Genomic DNA, 20432 nt, shown 5'->3' with positions numbered 1-20432 from the left:
TAATAATCTCAATCTATTGACATGATCGCTCCAATCATTTGCTAAATCGCATATGTTATTAATCGTTTTCATTAATACATTTATTGACCAAAAAACGATTTGATATGCCAATGTTAAGTTTAATCAACTAAACTGGATTCTACATGGACACTGAATAATTCTTTTCAAGGACATTTGGAAACGTAATTTTAAACTCCACAATTTCCATATCATAATTTTAAACACCTTCTTTATGAGGTATTTCAGAGTTCATTAAAAAATATGTAAAAAATCTCAGTATCTGGGAAATTAAAATAAGTATCACATCTACATTTACAGTAAGTTATATAGCTCCATATTGAGTCATAAAGTTCATTTAGCTCGATCATACATTTAATAAATTTTTTAGGTAAATATTTCAACTGGTTTTTTTAAGATATTGGCGCTAAAACGTTGATAAAAATATTAGGTAGAAATGTTGTTATTTCCTTTTGGGTTGGATGGCGGAACAATATCATAATTCTTGCTACATTTTTTTTTTTAACTTTAAATGAATTTAGAGTCAACAATATATGCGATATTAAGGGGGGATTGTGATGATCTCACTTCCGAACTTTTGGAATCAATAATGGCATCATGGTGGTGTCCCTTTTTTCCCTTAAATCCACCGGGAATATTTAAATTGCAGCTTTTTTGCATTCTTGAAAATGTTGCATTTAAGTTCCCCTTACTAGACATCATTTTCAAGTTTTTATTTTGTCGAGTTCTTTGGGGTTTGCAACTTAATGAAATGCTGTGGTGTACGTGTTTTCTCCGAGATAATTTTTACATTGTAGCATACGAGTAGGAGAATTGTTTTTTCGATATTTTGTTACATTTTTATGCCGTAAAACAATAACCACGCATTTTTCAAGTTCGCCTTCCAAGTTTAAAACTTTTAAGAAAATGGATGGAACTCTCAATGACAATGAAATATTATGCCCGGTATTCCGCTTAGCTCAGAGGTGGTGAGGACCTTGAAAAATGTGAAGATAGAGAGGGTTATTTTTTCCTAATTTTTGCTTCTTTTCTCATATTCTCCTCCACCTCTCGTCTAAATCCACTGTTAAACTTTTAGATCCAATGAGACAGCGCTGCATTTCATTCCTCAAAGCTACCAGGAATCTAGGCTTAAGTGCCGCTGCTAATATTGCACGCTTAGATTATATGCAAAAACCCAATCTTTCTCTAATTTAGAAACACTCTCGAGGGACAATGGAGCCAAGTCGCTACTTTATCCAAAACAATTTAATTAAATTGGAAAATTGGGCAACGTACCTTGTCAGTAACCGTTTGCACGAAATGAACACAGTATAATTCCCTAGTTATGTACGGAATTCGCAGACTATTTTGCACCAAACCCAAAGGAAGGAAGACATTTCGCCGAACAATCGCATAAGTGCCGCTTAATATTAAAGGGAATATTAAGCCTACGAAAGTGTTGCTAATTTCACAGGATGACGACTGCTTAATTTGATCCCAAAACAACGAGTTTGTGTTTCGCAACATTGGGATATTAAAATTCTTGCAATACACACATGCTGAAAATGTTGAGATATTCTAGATTGTGCCAATAAATAATTTCTTTCACTTTGAACCGAACCTTGAACATATCTATGATAGTCATTTTTATCTCTATTTGTCAAATTTCAAACAAAGAGATCTGCACAGAAGGCGATTTAAGGGTATGCAAAAAATAAATTGTAGTAGAAGGAATTATTAGAAACTCTTCAAAAAAACATATAAATTTAAAGTTTAATATGGAATGTGTCAAGCCCGTGTATTTATACTGGTCCTCCATCGCCTTTCCCTACTCAAGATCAGGTTATTCAAATCGTGCTGATTAATATAATTCCAGGCCCGTTAGAGAGTTTGAATTAACTGATTTCGGTCTTAGAATTCATTTTGGTTTCGAACAACCCTTCCCTGAAGGACGTCCTAAATATATTCAATTGGGTCGAGATCAGGAGAGTACGCAGTGCCATGTGAAACTCGACTGTATATATAAACTCTATTTTTTTTATCTTCCAGGAGATTTCTAGTGACTCTGGCAGTGTGTGGAGGGGCATTATCGCGCATTAAGATAAAATCTGCACCGATAATGATTTTGTATAGAACAACAACAGATTCTAGAATATTCCTGACATAATCGTATGTTATTAAAAAAACGATTTAGGAAAGTAAGATTGATTCCACGACCAAGTAAAATTCCTGTCCACAACCATGATTGATGCTCTTCTGTAGCTGTGAACGTCCTGTGTGTGCTGAATTCGACTTCGTATACCGAGTGCCCTCTAAAGACGTACTCTTCGAGAATATGGATGCAAACCGAATCGAGGCTCTCCACTAAACAAAATACTTCTCCATTAATCCGATTCCTATATCACTTATCCTTGAGTCTAGGCTAGTGCGACGGCGCGATTCCCACGATTTAGGGGTTGGCACCCCTAAAGCCTTTTGTAAGCTAAATTACCTTCTTTCACTCTCTTGTAGATGGTATGTCAAATTATGAGTCCCGTGTAGATGATTAAGTAACAGGTTTACAGTCACAGTATTATTTGCTCGAGTGTCCAATTGGACATAACGGTTCATACGAGGAGGTGTCACTTTTAGCCGACCCAAATATTTCTGTCGTACGCTGCCAGTTTCGATAACAGGTCTAGAGTCAAGAGATGTCGGTCTGGGTGGTTCCCATAACATCGGTAACAGTAAGCCTACTTTCACACTTGCCACTTTAACCGTTACGGGTTATCCGGTAGCAAAGTAAACGTAAGTTAAGCGATTCTTTCACATGTTTGACCACAACCAGGAGTGGTCAAACGTGTAAAAGAATCCATTAACTTACGTTTACTTTGCTACCGTATAACCGGTGACGGGCCCGTTAAACCGGCATGTAAGAAAATAGGCTAACTTGCAATAGCCTAGCTTCAAGCATTTCTACAGCTCGTAACATTTCATTTTCACTTAAATGTCGTTTCAGCATTTTTAAAATAATGAAAACTAAAACGACGGAAGAACAATGATCGATCGGCCCCTTATAAGACACCTACAGTTCAACAACTTCATATGCCAAACTTAAAGGTTTTCCATATACCGCAAAAAGTTATTTTACATAGTTTACACTGTGTACCAATTCCACCTATTTGCATGTTAAATTAATAAACGTCGCAGATACCAGGATTTGCTACATACATAACTGCAAAGCAGATAAAGAAAATTTTATTAATAAAAATCTTTAATATCCTTAATTTTAGGCATGTGTTTATATTGAGATTTACTCTAGTAGATGTATTAAGCGTTCATTTTAAATTTCCATTCAGTCCAAATCCATTTCCCTAACTAACAAGCAACATTCATGTAATTATAAGCAGAATACCTAGTTTCATTTTTCTTTTTAGTGATGCAATATTTAATTTCTGATTCGAAGTGCACTAAACATATTCCGCTACATACGGAATGATGAATTCGAATATCGAATTCATCATTATTTTACAGCACGCTTTTCATTAGAGCTATCCGTTCATCCTGGATCGATGCTACATAAAATCCTCTTATTTAAGATTAGCCTGCAACCATGTAAGCTTAAAACTTTGATGCTCGCAGTAAAGGTAGGTATTTACCGGAGGATTATAGAATTTTCGAGTAGACGTTTTATCACTTGCTAGAGTAAGGCATAATCATTCCTATCCCAATTTACCACGGATCAAAGGATGATGATTTACTGCAAGTTTGAATAGTTAGCCTGATAAGTTCGTAATTCTCCACGCTCTGATAGAATGATCATATTTTAAGTGCAAGGCTTTCCCAAGAGACTTGAATTGCGCTTTTCCACCATCTTATGTGAATAATGCGAAATACTCAAAGGGACTACACGCTCCAACGATAGCACTAAAGGGGATTCAAATTACATTGTCCAAATTAGGATCTTCATTAACAGGTATTTAGTTCCCAAATTAATTGCCACAATAGACTATGTCCAGGTTAACTTCGTTTGGACTGCGATATTTTGCTACACACTCAATGCCAGTGTGCTTAAAGGTCTAGCTTTCACAGTAGCACCGGTCGCTTCGTTTCAATTTAATTAGAGTTTAGATTATGGGCTTTTTGTCGTTGAAAATAAAGTGGATTTAAAAAAAATTAAACAAATTTTAAAGTGTACTATACATTTGTTTGTTTTCCTAACTAGGGAAAACAAACATTTGAAGTGCCGACAGGCAACATCGTTTCGCAAAACGTTGCTACAGCGGTAATTAAAATAAATAAATGTTACGTACTAGTCGACTCAATTTGTTATGTTGCTAAATTACTAAATTACGTTCCAGAGCAGCGGACGTTTTAACGTTTAAATTTAATTTCCTTGGAAATTGAAAGAAGCAAAACATAAGGCATTCACATTCCAGAATAAGGATTTTTTTGGTAAAAGGCGGTTTTGGCTTTAATAATGAAGGTATGATAGAGAATGTGTTATGATAGATAACGAGTAAGTCTTGCTGAGTTTCCTCCCGACGAATCAATATTTCGCTCTCTCAATGTTCTCACTATAAGATTTCAACAATACTAGGAAAATGTAATTAATAAGAATAGTTCCAGATGTACTCGAGCTGCCATATAGATCGCGATTTCTTGTTAAAAAATTGCTTATATTACAAAAAAGCTGAACTAACCTGAAGTAAGTTGAATTGACCTAAACTAAACATAAAAAGCGCATGTCTAAAGTTTAAGGAGTTCCGTTGATTTATTATCTTTTTGAAGTCGTTATTAGTGAACACTTTTAAATATTTTCTGCAAATATTAAATATCGGTTATCGATACGTGATTCAATACTTTCATTTGAAAGGGCTTAGTCCATTAAACATCACAGCGGTGTTAGATTCTATTTAAGGGAACTCTGGTCCTTCGTTAACAACTGTAAAATATTGAGTGGGAATAACACTCCAGACTTGAACATTCCAGATATTTTGGTGAAAATACACAAAACCGTACAGGAAGATAGTCTGCTAAAATTGCACAAACATTTTTACCAAACAATTAGATATGAGCAGACTGTGCTTAAGATAGGTGCCGCGCTTACTTATAATTGAACAAAAACAGAGTCGTGAGAATATTTCAAGGCAATGTTTGACAAAGTTTCGCACCAATAAAGCCGAGTTTTGGCATCGATTCATTACCATGAATGAAACATGGATCTATCCTTTCATATTTGAGATGAGAAAGCAATTGAAATAATTGTTTCGATGGGAACAACTGGTTCCAAAGAAGGTGAAAAATGTTTTCTCTACAGAAATGGTGACGATGAAGTTTATTGGAATGCACATGCGATCGTTTTTATTGACTATCTCCCTAAGGGAAAAACAAACGGAGAATGTTATATACATTTATTACTGTGTTTGAGCGAAGATAATAGGGAAAAAAGACCGTATATGGCGAAAAAGCCTTGCTTCACTAAGACAACGCACCACTCAACATTTCCATAAATACGTTAGCCAAAATCAATCAACTTTGTTTCGAACTTTTTCCGCACCCACCCTATTCGTCAGATTTAGCCTCCTCATATTATTTTTTATTTCCAAACTTCAAAAAATGGCTCGATGGAAAGATATTTGCTAATAATAAAGAGGTGAAGTCCACGATTGATGTCTATTTTGAAACACTTAAAGCTGCTCCATAGAACAACACTAGAAAACGCATATCAATCTCGAGAAAGAATGCAATATTTTCCTATTCTTTTTTCTCTAAGTCTTAAGTGGATACTTCTGGATCTATCCTCGTAATTTCTTCAATCACTCAATTTTACCTACCTGGTTTTAATCCGCGCCATGGCAATGTTCGTTATTTCATACTCTGCGGTTTCAAGCAGCACATTTGCTATCTTTGGGTAGTAGTTATTCCTTGTCAATTAATAGAAGTAATTTTAGATCCTGAATGAAATCATATCCCGATCCGTCTAGAGACCTTTTTTGTTATACTCCCTTTGATAAAAAAAAAATGTAGCTGGAGCGATATAACCACGCATCGATCGTCAAGACCCGCCCTACCCAATTTGGATAGACACTCTAAAATATAGTTAAATGCAGCTAAAATAAGAGCCCTAACCTGACCCTTCTTGGAGATATAGGATTTTTAGTAAATTTCGTGAAATACCCGACTTTTTCATCCAAATCTGCTATTTCTCCACGTCCTACAGCTCAAAACACATATATGACTAAATTTTTAAAATCCGTTTTTAAAGTTCCTATAAAATAGGATGGTTTTTGTTAAAATATTTGCCTTGTTGCATTCAATGTAGACGTCTACTCATTGGTAGCTCACGCAATGAATTTGCCAGCTAAGTCTTAGTGGTTTCATCAAAGTTGTCCTATTTAAGGTACTGTTAAACGGTATGCCCAGTTTTGAGATTCAAAAATTTATTTATTGGAAATACCACATCAAACAGTTAGAAACAAGAAACACAAAAGTCGATATATCGTTTGAAATGTTAAATAGGACAACTTTGATGAAATCGCAAAGAGTAGAGCAAGTAGTTGGAAACTTTTTTGCGCAAGCTATCGTTGAGTAATAAATGGAGTTTGAGATGTTCCTATTTTTTTAGGCGGCTCCATTGGGTTTTATAAAGGGCATTTATCAGCAAAAGCTAAATTTGATGTGAATTTTTAAAATGTAGTTGTATTTGTGTTTTGAGTGGTAGGAAGTGGAAAACTAGAAGATTTAGATAAAAAAATTGTCGGATTTTGGCTAAAATTTACTAAAAATATTATATCTTTAAGAAGAGTCAGGCTAGGATCTCGTTCGGGTGGCATTTAACTACATTTTAAATGGTCTATCCACTTTTGACCTATGACACTTTCTTTCTGAAGCACCCTATATAACCAGCGAGACAACTGTCAGAGGAAAAGCCATTGGAAATTGTCTCCGTTATATTCAGTTCGGATTCGGGCTGCTGGTGTTGCACTATAGCGAGATTTTTATAGGAGTATTTCGTGCTTCCACCAGCAATTAGTTACTTTATATTTAACACAATGCCCGAAGTTAAGCCAACTTTCGATGAATGGATACGAAATTGTTCAAATTTGAAGTCGGAACAAAATTTATTTGCAGGTTTCCCGTAAAAGCCACAGACTTTAAGCCGGTCACAAATTTGAAACAAAAGTCAGAAATCTATTTTCAATATTAAATGCAATAAAAACTAGAGTACATAAATAGTAAACAGACCACTTCATCGACCAAATTGAATAAAAACCATTTTATTGTTACTTTTCTAATGTTATGCACATAGCTTCGAAACTTTTACATTGCCTGAATTTTCAGTTTTTAAATAATTTTCCACAATTTTTTTTTGTTACCTTCATATTTACGGTTTTTCACTAACAACGATGCCCGTTTTATATCACTAAAAAATATTTACATTTTTTTTTCTGAAATAAAAAAATCGACGTTTATTTTGATATTACGGGCTAGTACCATTTTAGGCTTCAAACCAAAACAGGCCATCATCAAGTGATACCACAAATTGATCATGCATGAATAGTGGCTTTAGTGGAAAAAGGATATTCACAGAGGTTTGTCGCTGAACGAATAAGCGTTTCTCAAAGGGACGGTTTACCCATATGGAATCGCTATTTAGAGACAACTCTATGCAAGCTAGACCGGGAAATGTCCGTAGACCGGTTACTAACCAAAGACAGGATCACTATATACACTTAACAATTCGGCAAAACTTTAGTATGCCAATAGCAGAGATTCTAAGGAAAAATGGATATGCCCTTAGAGTTGTTTTCATATGTTTCAATATTTCACGCATTATTCGTACCGCATAATAAAATATCCAAAAACTAAGTTGATGCAAAAATTTTGTAGCTATGTGTAGTTTTGTGCGATATACAAGGTATTAGTTAAACAACTTTCGTAAATTTAAGCAATGATCAAAAGCATCATTTTAAACAAAAAAGTTCCGTGCAACAGAGGTCGTAAATACAACGATTTCCCCGAAAAACAAAAAAGAACTGTTGCGACCTGGCAACGTCTCATCGTGTTTTTTTATTTCGATACATTCCTAAAGAGTGGTATTAACTAGATATGCATTTCTACACGGTTTTTGGGTCCGATAGGTTTTATAGTTAAAATTTAAACATTACGGTATTCTTATTTTATTATTTTGACAAGGACCACTTATCTTAGAATTATTGTTGTCACCTCTAATTTGTATAACGTATTATGTTCCACACTTTATACCGCCCACATCAGAACCGAAACACAAATTTGTTATTGTTTTTTTTACATTAAATGTTCGAAGTGTCCACCATTTGAGTCCATGCATGTACGACATCGTTTTAATCAATTTTCCCTTACCCGATAAAAAATTCCGTTTGTCGAACTGAAAGTTTTCTCTCTGGATAACGAATTTTGTAACGGTTCTCCAGAAATGAAAAGCATCTCATGATACTCGCGTCAAGAATACATTTTCACGTAGGTATTGTAATAAGTCCGAATAAATTCGCGTACTAATAAAAGGTCAGATTTATCAGATGTCGGATATTAACGAATTGCAAAAAATAATCAAAACAAAAGCAAATGTCGTTTCCTCGATCACGTTCAGTGCGGCGTTGCCACCTAACTTTACATTTACCAATCAACTTTTCTAGTTACACGTCAAACAATCAACATTTGTCAAGTAACGTTCTCATCATTTTATTGAAATTATAAGTTTATCATAGCTCTTCGGTTACCAACTTAAATGTTTTTTTTTTAACTATTAAGCTTTCAAAACCTGTTGTAAGGAACTTTTTTGTTCAAAGCAATGTGCGTAATCATCGGTTAAATTTAAGAAAATAATTTTCCTAACACCCCGTATGGCCCATCTGAAGATAGGAATATGACGGGAAGATTGTCCTACTTAACACAGTCCCCTAGCAAGGATGGACGACCCTGAGAAACAACGTCGCGTTATTTGCGGAAACCGTATTGCATCATAGTAACATCAAGGGGTTCGATTGCTTTTATTCCTCCGCCACATCAAAGAACGAATATACACTGATGTTAGATCACTTTTCTGCATGTCTTCTAAGATAGTCGCGATTTATTTTCCGTACGTGCAATAGATTTTATCTATCGGCAGAATTTTATTTTTTTATTTTGATGAAACGTTTGTGTATTTTACTGATAGGATACGGGACGATCTTCTGTCACACGCACATATCCTCGACACACAATTCTTCGATGAGTAACAAGAAAATTTTGCAGGAAGATGGTGCGATACAATTTCTTGTTGCATGTTTGTAAGTGCGCAAAAGTGGTCTCCAAGTAAACTTTGCATGGATTTTATCACTATTTCACTTACTTTTATTTAGTTTGCCGAATGAGGAAATCAATGTCTCCATTGGACTCTCTTGATCCGAAACTAGACGCAATCTTCTATATCTCGGAGATTTCACCTTTAAAATGTTTCTTTGTTGCAACGTATTGAAAAACTTTGCAGAAATGTTCTTCAATCTTGTTCCGAAGTGTTCTCTCAGAGTTGCAACGATATAAATAACGATTTCGATCTAAACTCTCCGAAATAGGCATTCTAAAAATAAATAGTCCTAAAAATGAATAAAATACGCGCTTCTGGTTCTCCCAATACGAATCTCATGCTGAGATTCGGAATCATATATCGTTCGTTGCAAGACACTCAGCAGTAAATTAACCAACATCCGACACCAGGAAGCAATGATTCCTAATAAACCTGTCGACGTTTCCTGAATAGTTTCCCGAAGCGACTCTTATTTTCCGGGGCTAAAGCAGGGGCCCTTGTTTGCGGTTTAGCATCAGTCGACAAGAAAGAAGGCTGCGCCCACTATTTTCCATTATGGATCCTGATGCCGAAATGTTGCCGGAGAAATTACACCCAGCGAGCGGTATTGTGTTTTTTGCTAAAATGTCTTCGTTAAACCCGAACAACTCTGGGAAAAACTCGGCCACGTCTTATCCAAAACTTCCTATTATTTCGCAACTTTTCTCTTTTCCCCATGCTCCGACATAAAACCTAAAAACTTCTGCTCCTAAACGGTCGAAAAAGAAAACTAAGATAAATCGGCCATTAGTCCGAATGTTGTTTTGTTTGAAAATTGGAGTTAAACTGTCGGTGTTTACAAAATCAATGGCTTGTCCATTTCGGTTATTTACCTTTTTCCCAAAGTTCTTCTGCTTGATCGAAACTTACGGAAGTTTGTTTGTCGATAATAAAGAATCGATAGGGCCGAGAAACCTGTGCGAACAATGATGAATTGCCCCTTGAAGAAGTTAGTAAAGAGTTTTTGGTATTATTCTTTAACATAGACACAGATTTTGTTTTCAGCAAATCTATATCTGTCAGCAAACGTTCTGAAGCATCAGCAATACTTTCACTCACAGATTTTTCCCATATAAGTGCCTCAAATTTCGAAATCGTTTTTCGAATTAACCTTAAAATAGCTAGTGAATTCTACAGGGTGGGACCTAACTACTAAACTAACCTTCATACACAAGTTATAAATCGAGCATCGAAAAATCCGATTTAAAAACTATATTTATTCCCAAAGGCTAAGTTACAACTGATTATCTTACTAAACAATTTGAATAAAGTTAACTCTATCAAGGATAAATGCGGGTTCTCAGGGAAATGGAAGTTAGCAATTTTTATGGAAACTGCTTCTCTTAAACGAATGTTGGAATTAAATGTGGAATGTGATTACATTGCATTTGCTTGAAAATGTAACTCACATGCTCTTTTTGCAAAAATGGCACGATTTGCCTAAATCTATCGTCTATTTTAATTTTTCAATCAGCAGATCGATAAGCGATCATTACAATCTATAGGGTAACACTTTCGATATAGTCAGATACCTTTTTACCCTCCCTAACTCTTTTGAATTACACCATTGACTATTTCTTTGCAAGAAATTTAATTCACTATTGAATATATAAACGTGTTTAGTGTTTTTTTATCATAATTTTCTAAGATTCGGTTATGATCCATACAGATCCGTTGCCAGTTGCGATTCACACAGAAACTAAATGATTATCTTCATATCAAAATTTAGATGAAATGTCCCAACTATTGTAAGACCTATAAGCAACAGTAACATTTTGTATATTAGAATTGTTCACTTCAGTGTAAGAGAAATTTAGCCAGCTAGTAACATGCTTCGGAAAGCATATTTAGATAATCTTTAGCCCATTAGTTTAGGACCACCCTGTGTCAAGAGTAGAGTGTATAGTACTAGTAAAAAATAAATAAATTTCGAACCCTCGATCTTCGACCCTCGAAATTCGTGGAGTATATAAAGAGGGCTTTACGAATTTGGTTTTCTTGTCGGATTTAAGAGAGAGGCAAATTATCCCAATTCTAATAGATCGTGTTCAAAACATTTCAATGTCTTTAATTTCAAAATTATTTCAAAAGCATTCACAAACATTCAACAAGTTTTCTAATTCACCTTTTATACAATCGCAGTTGTATATTGATAGTGCTTTTTCTCTTTTTTATTTTTTTCAAATTATTATTTTCCGTCCAATACTTTGTTGTTATAAACATATCACACAAAAAATTGCGAAATTCCCCAGTGCGTGTCATACCACTACAAGTTATGAGACATTTAAGCTCTCAAGAGCAATCAACAAATTTCTATATTTTTTTCGCAGATTATTTTAACTTATTCGACAATATAATACTTTGATAATTGATTTAGATTTTAGCAAAAACCGAATTTTATGAGCTTTTGGAGTGAAATTCAGATGTGCTCTTAAAGGACAGCTAGCGATCGTCATAAATTCACATTTTATTTGTAGCTATTCGAAAATCTGGCTAGCATAGCATATATTGGTAATGTCCTAAAGTAGTTATTATTAGATCGGGTATCTCTTCACCTGAAAGAGATGTTAACTTGAAGTTCCAAAGAGTAAGCTCTTATGCTCCTCTTTCACTCAAGAGTACAAAGTTTTCAATAACGCACACAATGTCTCACATATAAGTGGACAAGCAACATATAGAAAGAATTAAAAATATTGTCAATGATCGAGATTGAACAAAAGCATTAATGATTGGACAAGACCCTGTGGATCATGTACGAAAAGTAAAGTACCGGAAAAGACTTTTGGTGGACGCTTTAACGCTCCACAATTTGTGTTGTTGACGTCCATCTGGATCTAGTTGAACTATTGTCGCCATTTTACCGATTTCGGTATTTTTTTAACTGTTCTGTTAAAAATCATTCTAATCAAGGATGTAGCTGCTGATACTGTAACTACTGGATTTTACAGCCACTGATTTGACGTTCTTTTATCACCACAGATTTACAGGAGTGTTCAAAAAGATGGTGTCAAACATGAGAAAGTTGTAGGGAAAATCGCTGTACAAAATTTTTGCTTGTAAACGCCTAATCGAAAATCACCCGTTTTGTGTCTGGATCAATGTTTGTCCAAAATGAAATGCCTTAGCATTGACACTAAAAGACATCGATACTTAAAGTATTTTTATTGATAAGGTTTATTAAAACGTTCCTGTAGAGATACAAGATACAATGTTGTTTCAACATGAAAATGCACCTCTACATTACCCCCGCCATGTGCAGAATCACTTAACCCTAGAATTTTTTGGGCGCTCGATGGAAAGATTTCTATTAGCTAGCACGAAGTCCCGATTTAAGTTCTTAGGATTTTTACCTCTGGGAATGCATCTCTGGGATTCAAGCCCTTGGTCTATGAAACCCCTGTCACCACCAAACTGTTAGGAAGAGTAATGGCAACCTGTCTTTTCGTTCAGCAGGATCCACACATGCTAGAAAGGATGCGTGATTCGATAATTCTACAGACAGATTTATGTAACGAGGTAAGGGGTCGCCATTTTAAACCACAACCATAATTTTCTTATTTTTGCGTTGCCTTTGATAGAAAATTAATTACATACCGATGTCTCTTTGTGTCGGCAAGAAAACATTATTGGACAAAAATTATTTCCGAGCCAAAACGGTTCGTTTTCAACTTGGGGTTTATATGTAAACATTTTCTATCGCAACGTTCTCTTTAATGTCTTCGAATTTTGCACCACCATTCTGAGACACCCTGCAGTTAATCCCAAATCAAATATCAATCCGTCGATATAGGCGAAAAGTCCAAACAGAATTCGAACAACAGTCTACCAACTAGCCTTGAGCCTAGCGTGGTGAAATGTTGATACAGTTTTTTTTAAATCTCCTATCATGTGTCCCTAAGAAACGGATTGATGTTCTGCTCATCGTTCTACTGGGACTGTCTCACTGAAATCCCACACCTTTATCATCAAAAGTATCCAGTAAATATTGAGCGTTATTATAACGGCTTTTTTAACAAAGAGATTCGCCATTCTGTACCCACTCGAAACCTCATTTTTGAGCGCAGAAAAATCATTTTCCCACTCAAAAGCATGTAACTTTCTTATAGCAGGCTCTTTGTTGGCTGCTAATAGTTTCCTTTCGCACGAAAACCTCTTTCCGGCATTTCAATTTGTCACCTGGGGAAAATAGTAATGTAATATTCGTCGAGTGTAACGAGAAGTTCTTAAATTTACTTCAGGAATCTGTTTAAGAATTCCAAAGTGACTGGAATAACCTTTAAATGCCATAAATGCGGATCAATATGATATATCTTAGGTGTTTAAACGTTATTTCCTTGCGGACGGCACTTTACCCGAATTCTCTCTCCCACCGTAAATTTGTAGAGAAATCTCACAAAAACGAAAAGAGCAACCTCCTACCTATTCAACCTTAACCAACAAGCCCTTTCCGACCGTGGACCGTGGAAGCTATATTTTCCGTTAACTAACCACTATTATATTGTGTACTTTTCATTACGAGCCCTTTATCCAGGCTTAGCAGGTTCTCTCTTGTAAATAAAATCCTCTTAATCTGTATAAGCCCGTCCTGATAAAAGCTTAGAACTTTGAAGCCAAATAAAAGTGTGTATTCAGGAATTAAAGACATGTAATGAGGAAACTTTGACATGGGAAGCCGGGGTTTAGTCGGAACTCATAATGTGCCAGAGCTAATAATATAATCCTGAATTATATTTTCGAGGTAAAATCTGATAAAGGAAAACTAATTTAATTACTAGACATGCTGGTTCATTTGAGAATATCGATTGTTTAATACGCTCAAACTTCCTCTATTCGCTTGTGTTATTAAAGAATTAAAATGGAAGTAAAACTCTAAACATTCACTGGGGAAGAACAAGCAACTAAGTTCTTTTATACGATATAGAGACCGTATTTTATTATTTTGGCCGCAGATTTTATCTAAAAGTTCCCGATGGAGAGCACGACCGTTTGGCAAGGCATAAATATTGAAGTGTTTGCAATTTATTGTTTTATTTGCAAATTGATATTTCCGCCAGAAATTTATTTGATTGTTTTCCCTTAAAATTGAAACTCCCCGGGGCGCTCTCTGCATCCACTTCAACTTGATTTGATCGATAAATTATGTCTTGGGTGTATAAGAAAATTAAATCTTGATTTATACGCCGCTGAAAGGCTGAGAGTTTATTGGATGCGATGGAGGAGAGAAGAATCGAAAATTGGACAAACCACAAGGGTTGGCTTTAACGTATATTTATCTGGTAGAGGGAAGCAAGGAATTCCCAAAAATACGGGGTGTTTCAGTTTTAATTCGCATAACTTTAACGGAATATGGAACGTCCGAAAATTATATCAGTTTGCTGTATAAAACAACTTCCAATAAGGCTTCTTTTAGCAGATACAAGTGGTTCAAACTTTATTTAAAAAATGAAAAAAAAATTCAAAAAGGGTTATATAGTCTTTAACAAAATTTTGGACTTGTTAACGGCTATAAACGGCGCATGTGTTTTACTGGAAAAACATATTTTTGGGCGTCCATACGCTGTTAAAGTTATGCAGACTAAAACTGAAACACCCAATATATAGACTCCTGCAACAGTGCATCCCACCTTCTTAGCTTCCATACCAATAAAGTTAACAAGTTTTTTATTCTGCAGGAGCACACAGTACATAAAGTCGTATTTCCAGAAATTACTTTCCAATGTGCCCAATGATGGCCCCAAAAAATGTAACGATATGTAACTTCCTTATTTTGAATGGAACGCTCCGATTTTTTTCTTCTTTTTGGATTTCTCGTTAAATTTTATGGTCAGTTTGGTCAAGGTGTCTTATCTTTAAACTTAACGATTTCCTGGTTATTCGGAATAATTTGACAGCTGCAAAGTTCCACGGAAATCGGTATTGTGCGCTAACCACTGTAAATTGCGAAATTAGTTGTCTGGAGATCATAGAGGACCTAATAAGCTATAGTTTGACGTGTTTTATAAGAAATTCCCCATAATCGCCAAAATATGCTTTCAAAGTTGTATAACTGTAAGTCTCAAAAATTTACTTAATTTAAAGCCAATTTTCTCGACGGCATCATGTTCAGAATTTAAAAATCTACAAGTTTTATCACCATTATCTTATCTTTTTGGTTGCTAAATGTTTTGATAGTCACACAATTGAATGCAGTTTTGAAAGACCCTTAATTTGAGGTATGACTTGACTCATGGTTCAAGTTAAAAAATGGATAATTTCGTCCTACCGGTAACGTAAACAACAATTAAAAAAATAAACAAATGCCAAAAAATAGTATTTTTTATTCTATTTAATGCAGCTATATTTTTTTATATAATTGTTTATTAAAAAGTTATTAAAAAGTTAACAGGGGGGAATTTAAAACCGCACTATATACAGGGTGTCTCATAAACATACCGACAAACATTCAGAGAATGTAGAGCTCATAAAAACAAGTATTTAGAATGAACAATACTAACTTATCGAAACGATTTCTAAGCTAACTTTATTCGTTCGAAATACTTGTTTTTATGAGCTCTACATTCTCTGATTGCTTGTCGGTATGTTTATGAAACACCCTGTATATAACAATTGATTATTAACTTCTTTAACTTCTCATTCACAAGACCGTTTTTTTACATCACCTTTCTTCGTTCTCGCTTCGAATACCCGACCTTAACCCACTTTCTCAAAATTTAGTTTCACGTTAAACGTCTTTCCTTCTAGTTGCATTTGCCCCAGCCAAGAGCAAAAGTAACTCCCTAATGTAAAACTGCCATTAAGGAGAGCGAATGGGCCGCTTAACTATAATGAACCCAAAATAAGGGCTTTTACCAGATTCCGGGTACTTTAAGCGCGTTACTTCTTGTACCTCTTTTTTAGAAATAAGTTATATCCCAATTATTGTTTTTCTTTACATTGTGGAATTAGGAGTATTTGACATCACAATTTCAGCATCCATAGGAAGTAGAGCAGCATTTCCATTCGACAGAAACTTCCCTATTTCTCCGTTGGTCCACCTTTTTTGCGAGGCGCTAATAGTTTTCGTTTCGCACCGACAAATAAAGCTTTCTCGGGGCTTTCCAATTTGTCACCAACGAAGATAAATAATGTAATTTTCCCGTTCAACCACGAGCAAATTGAAAACGCAACCTGTCTTTTTGGTGCAAATAAGATTCACCTTCTACTTAAAATGTCTCCGCTTGTATTCTTGTATGTGGACGTGAATGGGACTGAACACTATACGTGTGTAAATCTAAATAGATTTAGAATAAAATGAATAGACGGTTTTAACGAATAATCATTCATGTTGTGGAAACACGACGAAGAAAAAAAAACAGATTATTCTCAAATAATCCTTTGTTAATTTTCAAACATAAACCCTCATTCAAAGGCCAAATTTGACCCTCAGTGATTCTTGGTACTACCACCATTAGAGAACCTGCACTATCCTATGTTGACAATTACTCCAACTCAAGCATGACCGCAAGAGTAATCGAATCTTAAATTAAGGCTCTAGATAGAGATAACTTATTTGACAAGGTTAATCGTTTTCCCCCACAATATACCCCCAAATTTGACTCCTTTAGATTATAAATCCAATTTGAATTGATCCTTTTTTATTGAAAATAATAGTGGCTAGAATAGCTTTGGTATGTTCATCGAACCTGCTCTACAAACTCTTGAAATTAATTGATTGAAATAGCTCTATCTGCTTCTTACAGGAACCTAGGTTCAAGGTGTAAAGTTGTAAACTTTGAAATATATTCTGAATCCAGTGTAACCCCCTAGATGGAGTCTTGCATTGTTGAAATCGAAAATATCATTTATGCCCTAACTCTTCAGGTTCAACTGTGGTTAAATTTTAATCGGCTAAAAAGCCGATGGTTTCTGTAGATTCCAGTTCACTTTAAAAAAATTAAGCTTAATATGATTTACATATGTATTTTTACTCTTGTAGGCTCTGAAATTCGTTAAGGTTAATCATCTGAATTACCCTTAGCCGCATAATTGTCTTAAAGCTTTATCACACTAAGGATCGACTTATCAATCGCCTGGTAACTTTAACTGGTAAGGATATCGAAAAAAGACATGTGATCAATTTCTCCATTTTCATGGAAAACGTCCTCTTGATTAAGTTATCAGGACTTTGATATATAGGATCTAAGAGCCAATCGATCGAAGCCATGAAAACCAATAAATTTCTATTCTTTTTTGTAGACTCTAAAGAAATTATCCACTCGACCAAGTTAGCTCAACCTTGATTTATCGACATTAAAGAAATTTGCAAGCTCTAAAAGCAGCTTCCCGAGCTTCCATCGTTGATGATATAATTTATTTCTTATGGATCAGTTATTAGTTTAGCTGTAGCAGAGTTAACCATATAGATATCCTTTTCTGCAGAGTCTCAAAAAATTCTTGACTACTTCGAAATGTTCATGGATGTTGAATTCAGCTCTAAAATTAAAATCATGTTATAACTTTACCCTCTGTTAAGTACTCTATTATCACCAAATATAATTTTAATTTGAACGTTATCTGAAATATTGCTTCTATATGAAAATGATTCTCTTTGTTAGTGAACCCATTTCGAAACTAAGGGCCGCAGAAATAATATTCAGGTAGCTCCGCTAAGAAGATAACTAACTAGCGGTAAACGAAAGGTGAATTACCTTTCAGATAATGTTTGTCAGTACTCTGATCTATGGCCTTAAATGCCGGGAAATGAATGTTCAAGTAGCTTTATCAAGATGACTTTAATTTCTTTGGAAACGAAAGAAGAAAGATGGAACATTGGTTGGATGCTCGATTTCCATGGAAATTATTTTCCAGACAAACTTTTCTGTAATATCAATTTTATCTTTAGTGCCAAATTATTAACGTACTGTGAACGAGGAATTAATTCCGAGGCTCGATCTTCAAATTAACAGGACTGTATAATTCATTTAAACTTGACAGCCCTTCAATAATTCGGCCCTTAGTTAATCCAAACTTCATGGTTTATATCTTGACCCCATAGATCAGGACTTCATCTCAAAATTTGAGTTCTGGGCAAAATTTAACTTTATCGATAGCTTACTCTCACAGTCAGAGATCTCACGTCTAACAAAAATTACTCTCAAAAGGTTTCTCAAATGTTTCATAATTAGTTCATCTGAACTTATGAACATAAATTTTCACGATAAAAATTAGGTTCTGGGTAAAGTATTACTTTCCGGAAGACGAATTCGAACATGCTCTAAGAACCGAAAAATTAAAATCTAGATAACTTTAACACGAGAATAAATAAAAAATGATAGTACGGTTAGTTTCTTGATTTTCGTGAATACTTTCAAGATAAAGTTGTTTGGACCTTGATATATTGAAGGTAAATTAAAACTCACAAGGAGGGCTCATAAGATATTTTTTGTCATATAGATCTTTTATTGCGTATATTTAAAATTTTATTTTTGAATGAAAATTAAAATTTTTAATTATGGCAGTGTTATAATTAAATTTCAGCCAACTGCTTAGCTGCGTTTTATTTTGGATTAGAATTTTTGTATAACTTGAGGTTTACGAGAAAATGGGAAAAGTAAGTTTAAACAAAACTTGCTAGTTGCATTAGTATTGAGGAATCACTATCTGTACCACTTTTCATGGGTTTTAATCCGAGCTCACCAAAACCTAAATAAAACCTCTTTGGTATCATTTGAATATATAAATTATACATTTGATCCACGACGTTTTCTAAATACCCCATCTTTTCACAAAAATAAAGGCATTTACCGAAAATTAATATATGTAATGCAAAGTTTTGAAAAAATTTATTATTCTGTTCTTCGCACTACAAACTAGCAGATTATATAAAATGTTAATTGTCTTGTATACTTGAATCTTTATTTAAATTTTTTTTCTCTTATTACACTCCTTAACAAACAATTTAATTTTGCTTAACTAATTGACGAATTCACATATAAAAAAAACTCCTTGAAAATTCTAATTTAACAAGTAAATCTCCATAATCTATTTTACAATAGATCAATTACCATTATGCATTAATTTCATTAAGTTCCAACATTAATCATATGCTAAGCCCAAGAGAACTACCGATTTCTGGGATTATTATTAGAATTTAATATGAAAATGTAGTACATTTAATTGTTATTATCCTGAGATGACCTTTATAGAGGAGATCATGCGTGTTTTAACTAGCCACCTATAAGGTTTCATGATTTTTTAGCAACAATGATATAGATGTACCGTATTGTCGAGCATCTAGTTTCTCTTAAGAGATTGAGTAAGCTACTTCTACAATCTATGCTTTAGTAAAGTGTTGTTGATACAACTAAAGTGAGAGTGGTAAGTGCATAACATAAATATTGAAATTTTTAACTTGTTTACTGTACAGGTCCTCTTAACAGACCCTTCGGACTCCTATGAATTGATTTGTGATTTCAATAAAAAAATCAGTTATTTGAGGTTTATATGAGGCTAATGAAGGTAGATTTTCAAAAATAGCGGCAACCCTACAGGGTGTCTCAAAAAATCGGGGTATCATAAAGGGTAATTTTTTTAAACAGCGCCATCAGCATTTTCTTTACGTGACAGAATTCGCTCTTCAGTTTGTACTAGTTTTTAAATTTTTTTTACACTGGGATGCAGTGACTCCAAGCCATGATGTTTTAAAAGAAATTTTAGACATTAGCAGTGCCTCATGAAAAAATTAATATCGCAGTTCATATAATTACGAAGATTGCTTATTAGCATCTCGGGTTTGCACGCAACGATTTCCTAATAGAGAATATCCTGATAATTAACCTAGAAAGTTTAAAGGAATCCAATATTAGTGAAAGCATTAATGACCTCAGGAGTACCTGCATTTATGGCCATGCGTCTGCATGTTTGGTATGCGTTGTCACGATTTCGATGTTATTTGTTTTAAATTTTGATAGTTCATCCAACCGAACTTTGACAGCGTCTGACTAATTTCTCTTATACTAATGCTTGGGTTTTATACTTTTGATAAAGCGATGTCCAGTTTGTATTCTCCTAATCAGACCCTCTTCTTTAGACTTTTGTTTTCATAACT

General features: G+C 34.5%; 1 protein-coding gene across 1 annotated transcript in view; it reads left to right on the top strand.

The window, feature by feature from the left end:
* Positions 1-20432, top strand: part of LOC136339960 (uncharacterized) — a 195100-nt gene that overhangs the window by 119519 nt on the left and 55149 nt on the right. The window lies entirely within an intron of this gene.

Source organism: Euwallacea fornicatus, chromosome 1, assembly GCF_040115645.1.
Source record: "Euwallacea fornicatus isolate EFF26 chromosome 1, ASM4011564v1, whole genome shotgun sequence".
In the NCBI taxonomy this organism is placed as follows: Eukaryota; Metazoa; Arthropoda; class Insecta; order Coleoptera; family Curculionidae; genus Euwallacea; species Euwallacea fornicatus.
This window is presented reverse-complemented; position numbering and strand designations above follow the sequence as displayed.